Raw genomic sequence first — 6,272 nt, 5'->3', positions numbered from 1 at the left:
AACAGGGCCATTTTATTGTATGAATAACAATAGTGACCCTGAGTGCAGAATAGCTGGCATGGGAGAGGTCTTTTCTAGAAAGAATCTACCTACTCTAAAACACAGAAGGGGTGTGTGTGATTCCCGCCACATTCCATTTTTTGAGGCGGGACAAGGAGTCCCAGGAGCCCTTGACCTCCTCTAAAGACCTCCGATGATATGACACTGTTCGTCAGCAATATCCATCTCCAAAGCACTAGCAGACACTTGAGCGACCTAGAAACAGGAATGTGTGTCAATTCCCAAGGTAATAAATGTCTTGAAAAGAGTTCAGAGCTGTCAATCTCTTTTGCCATTCAGTTGCTTGAAAGAGTGCATCTGACCAAGCTGAACAGTGAACTTCTAACACTATGCTTACTGAAGCCCAAACTATACATTATATACAACTGCATAGAACAGTTTGCTTTATGGCTATTTTAGTCTAAGAAAGAAACTGCTTTTGGTGAAGGCAAACAGGAGCTGGGTAAGGGTATGTAAATCTTTTCACCACGTATTTCCATACTCCAAATCTCTCCCTGTTCCCCGTAGAAGCAGAGGGGAAGAGATGCCTATGCCCTTTCCTTTCTCCACTGTCCTACCCATGGCTTTTCAAATGTTTGATTACAAGAGAAAAACACACATTTGAAACCCCATGACTGAACAAAGCTAAGGGCAGGGGTACTTAATCCCAATGTCCCTGCAAATGAGTAGCTTTTGCCCTCCATGGGGTTTTAATGATAGTGACATTCATACCTTACTCTTCTACTTTACGTACCCAGATCAATGTGTAGCATAGTCATTAAACACCATATAATATAATCAAGTACAAACAATTTCTAAAAGTAATAACAAACTACAACCAACACCTAAAAGAAAACAAAACACAAACTTAGCGGCAGTGTCAGGGTGGAAACTGAGCCGATAGAACCCCAGAGCAGTTCTGATTCTGAGGAGGATCAGCAATCCGTGGGAGAGGAGCCCACTCACCCCTCACAGGCACAGCAGCTGGCAGAGATTCCTCCTGCCAGCATTCCTGGGATAGATAGTGACCCTGGCAGTGAGAAAGTGCGGGAGGGGGCTTGCTAGATGCTCGACGCAGACGCAGGGAGTGACAAGCGAGGGAGGGCGTGGAAAGGAGGTGTAGCGCCCGTTTGGCATGCAAGCAATGGCCACGTCCCGTGGACCCAAGGGAAAGAGGGAGGATCTCTCCCTAGCCCATAAGTTCAGGGTCTTCAAGTGATTCTCCTTCGAACGGGCACCATCTGCCTACCCAGAGCATAGGCTACTCTGATGTTCATTGCTTAGTCGCTGGTGATTAGCATCTGAAAGAGTCATTAAGTTGTAAAAGGATTAAAGCCTTAAAAAGAATCCTTTCATCTGTGTCTTGAGTTGGCTATTGGAGTGTACTGAAAGAGGCCGCTAGGGCGCTCCTGACAGGCAGCAAGCGTAAGAGATGTTATATTAAAACCAGCAACAGTAAAGCTAGGTGTTACATGCTAAAAACCCATTGAAATAGAAGTGGGTTCTATCCAATGGTGTCATTATGTCAAGCACAAATCCATTTTCATATACATGCAAATGTCAAATCCAGTACTTTGATTCCACTTGTGCAAGTCGTTCTGCAACGCATTTCGACTTCATTGGGCTAGGTGTTGTTTCCACTAGTTGTTCTGCTAGCACAGCTTTCCACAGCCTGGTGCCTCAGGATGTTTTGGGCTACAACTCCCAGCATTATGACCATTGGCCATGCTTGCTGGGGCTGATGGGAGTTGCAGTCCAACACATCTGGAGAGCACCAGGCTGGAGAAGGCTGTGCTGGCAGTTGCACACAAGCACTAGGGGAACACCACCACCTCTTGTACTTTTTCCTTCTAGCGTAACATTGGATATAACCCAGTGTCTTTCATTTCTGGTGAAACACAAACAAGATTTCAAAGTATATTTGCTTTTGCAAACATCTGAAATCCTGTGAGAAACAGGAGACACTAGGAGGGAACTGGAGCAGGAAAATGGGGATGGGGAAAGGATTAGACACCCATTCTGTCTGTGTTTCCATCCCCAGTTCCTTTAAAAAAACAACCCTCTAACATGGCCATCAGGCTACTGCTCTATGCATTTGCATGTACTATGATGCTGTTCACACAACAAACCCACATTCATTGGTTGAGTGTGGGTAGTTTGTTGAACCATGGGTTATCATGTTGTCTGAACGCAGCCAGGGTGGCTTGTTAAGCATGCAGTGGCTTCTTTCTCGAACAAGCCACCTAAATAACCCATGGTTTGTTGTTGGGTTGTTCAGGGTGGTTAACAAGTCACAATGCGTGGTTAACAAGCCACCCTGACTGCGTTCAGACAACATGATGACCCACAGTTCAACAAACAGCCCACAGTTCAAAACAACCCACACTCAACTATTGAGTGGGGGTTAGCATGTTTTGTGAACAGCCCCAATAGTTTGACTAGAAGTTCAATTACTCAAGGAAAAAGAACACATGGCTGTATCTCCTTAAAAGCAAAGTTAGGGCATTTAACTATTAAAATGAGAAAGCCAGTTAGAGGGAATTTAAGGCACTATTGTAATTTGCAATGAGTTAAAGTACACTAGGTTCTGTTTCCAGTGTGACCTGAGATTTATCTTGCAAAGCAGCTTTAGGAAACTGTAGGTGCTGTTTATACTTTATTAGGTAGAAACTAAGTGGCAAAGAATTGAAAGTCTGGCAGAAGGCAGGTTGGGCAGAGTGCAGCCAGCATGCAGGAAGGGAGGAAAGCATTGTGTGTTTTGTAAAGGAAATACATGCATATTGGAGTCACTCAACTATCTCTTCATGCCACAGCATAAATAGAGCCCAGGGTATTTTCCTAATAATACCATATATATAAATCCCAGTTACACAACTGCACATTCTCGCTCTCTCTCTCTCTCTCTCGCGCACACACACACACACACACACACACACACACAGTGTGTGTGTATGAGAGAAACTGGACCGAATCTTTAGATCACCATCTTCAATCCTCCCTCCAAGCAGTAACCTGCAAACTTCAAGAGAAGTTCAACCATTCATGACCAATCACACACTGTACTCTAGACTAGAACCATTCTTTCCAAAAAGGCTTGAATAGCCAAGCGCATAAATCAGAAATAGGCAAAGTAGCAGCAGGAAGTTGCAGTGGCACTTCCCATCCGGTCTATGGGCTGATTTTTAGACAGAGACCCACCTGTAAGGTACCCAACCTTTATCATATAAAAATACCTACACTCATCTCCCATTAAGATTTTATTGAAGTTATTATGGGTCCCCTATATTAAAGGGGCATGGGAGTGCCCCTTTAGTTAAGGTGAGCTGGAAAAAACAAAAGGTTCCACCATTATAAGCCTCAAAATTCTGCTGCTTATAAAAATGACACCTGTAGAGCTAATAATGTGAAACTTGGCATCCATAATCTAGCTGATGACTCCTACAATCGTGCTTACAAGCAATAAACAGACATGGGTCACCTCACAGGAGGATTCCTTTAACAATGCAGTAGGGCTTGGATGCTTCATAAGGCAATACAGGGCCAGGACAACATGGGGCATCTTTGCTGGTCCCAGGCACTTCATCCTCCTCATCTGGATTTGGGCCTGAAAGACCCAGGAAAAGTGTGGGTGCATGGAGGGCAAGTTGCAAGCAAACCCAATTTGTAACATTGCACAGCATCGTTACTTTTCGCAGGTCATGTCTGTTAAGGCATCAACCTAAGCTTCCAATTTCTGGGCTTTGTAGAGCTCAAGCCAATATGAAAAAGCTTTAATTCTGGCCTTAAAATTCTGGCAGGTGTTTTGATAATTTGTGTTCTTACTCTGATGTTTTCATTACATTTTTCTAGGTTTGTTCAATTGTTTTGCTTTTCTTGTAAGCTGCCTTGTGAAGACATTCCTAAAAGGTGGGTTAGAAATGTATTAAAGAAGTTCATTGGACCATATTGAAAAACTGGTTAGCACATTTGATTTAGTAACTGCCACAACTCAAAAAGTTGGTTCCAGATTAGTCATATTAAGGGTGGATACATTGAAATCAGCGGGAGAAGTTACTTATGACTAACATAACTCCCACTGATTTCAGTCGGTCTACTCTAAGTATGACTAAGTGTGGATCCAACCCAGTCTAATCTGTAATTGGCACTTAAGACAGCAGAATTGCATTCTGAAGACAAAATGACCAGTAACTCATTTGCTACCTGCCTAATTATAATCACAAGTTTCAAGTGGTTATACCTATGAAAGCCCTATGAAGATAGACTGAAAGAATTGGGCATGTTTAGCCTTGAGAAGACTGAGGGGAGATATGATAGCGCTTTTCAAGTACTTGAAAGGTTGTCACAGAGAGGAAGGACAGTTCTTGATCATCCCAGACTGCAGGACACGGAATAATGGGCTCAAGTTACAGGAAGCCAGATTCCAGCTGAACATCAGGAAAAACTTCCTGACTGTTAGAGCAATATGACAATGGAACCCATTCCCTAGGGAGGTGGTGGGCTCACCCACACTGGAGGCATTCAAGACGAGGTTGGACAGCCATCTGTCAGGGATGCTCTGACTTGGATTCCTGCACTGAGCAGAGGGTTGGACTCGATAGTTTGATAGGCCCTTTCCAACCCTACTATTCTATGATTCTAAGTGTGGTTTCTTCTGACATCAGTTATATCAGTTTTGCCCAACAATGCTCAGTGTTGAAATTGACTCATTTATTACAAAAATGAAAAACACAAAACAAAAACATTCCAGGATTTAAAGAAAACCACATTGCAAGAATGTGCTTTGTAAGCATGCTTCAGAAGTCAAGATCTTGAGAACCTGCTGGTTAAGGTGTTGTAAATCAGTTAAACTGAATTGTAAGCTCTAAAGGACACTGGTGAGGTGACACCACCTGGTCCAAGATATGTTTACTCAGAAGGAAGCCCAACTTAGTTGAATGGGACCTTTTTCCCTGGAAAGTGTGCTTATGATTGCAGCCCTAGATTGTAGTGTGTTGTGTTCTTCTTAAGACTTTATAAACTTGAAAATATTTATTCTACTCCCTTGCTGTTGATTCCTTGTTCCTCCTGGCAAACATTAATTTTCTTTTATCTGGGGGCAGCTGAAATCAACACTTCTCTTATTTCCTCATCATTACTTCCTGGTACACTTAATTGACCATTATTATTGTTAATGGTAGAGTTCTGGGAATGACTTTTGATGAGAAAGTGCTGTTGGAAAGCTTGCCAAGGGAGCAGGATGGAATAAAAATAGTAGCACCTGTTTATTCCTGCTTATCTTTGCAGAATCAAGTCAAGATACTCCTGCCCCATTAAAAATCAATGGGAGTTTTGCCACTTTCTTTGGAAAAGGTTAGCAGAGCAATTTCAAGGTGTGTGGAATAGGGGTTGCAGCCACCACTGCCTGCGAGGATAATCTCCCCACCCCCCTTTGGGGCACGTGTTGCGGGAATGAGGCCTCCTGCGATCCACCCCCGTTCAAAAAGCTCCGCATTTAGGGACCACCAATGATGCATGTTGGTGCAATTTTACAGATATACAGTGCCTCCTCTAGTGGTGTAAGTACTGCGCTGCTGGTAGGTTTCCTCTCGACCCATGGAGCAGCACTTCTGAACTACAGATTGCAGCCTCAACTGACGATCTTTGGGGAAATTGCCAAAATGAATCAATGCACAACCATTTTAAGTTAACCAGGAGGGGGTATAAAAACAACAAAAGTGTGCAGTCAGCTGCATTAAGTTGCTGCTTCTCATCTTTTTTCAAAGAGCATAAGAAGTGTATAAATAAGGTTAGGATTATTTATAAGCAGATTTCTAGCATGACAAAATCATACGCATGCTGGCAACATGGGCAAGAAGCTCCACATTTAGGGAGTATTATTTTTTCATCCTGTATATGTCTTCAGGGCTCTGTATATTTCACAAATACATGCAATGATGCACAACTTTGCTTAGGATACAGAATTCTTAAGAGCCTCTTTAGCTTTTCAGTGAGGTATAATAAAGTTTACAAAATCTGGTCTATTGCCTTTTAAACACAGGTGTGGAAGAAAGGCAACCACTGCCACAACCTGAAGAGAAGCATTGTGCACCTAGAGCAAGTAAGAAATAGTACCACTCTCTCCAGCACTGGTCAAGATCTTATCTGCAGCACTGTTCAGTTCTGGATACCTTTATTCAGGAAAAATGTCAGAGTTCAAACTACTTTATAAGAGTTATTTGTGCAAAACAAACAGG

This window comes from Heloderma suspectum, chromosome 4, assembly GCF_057233095.1.
Source record: "Heloderma suspectum isolate Gila_16-S chromosome 4, 16-S_ref, whole genome shotgun sequence".
Lineage (NCBI taxonomy): Eukaryota > Metazoa > Chordata > Lepidosauria > Squamata > Helodermatidae > Heloderma > Heloderma suspectum.
This window is presented reverse-complemented; position numbering follows the sequence as displayed.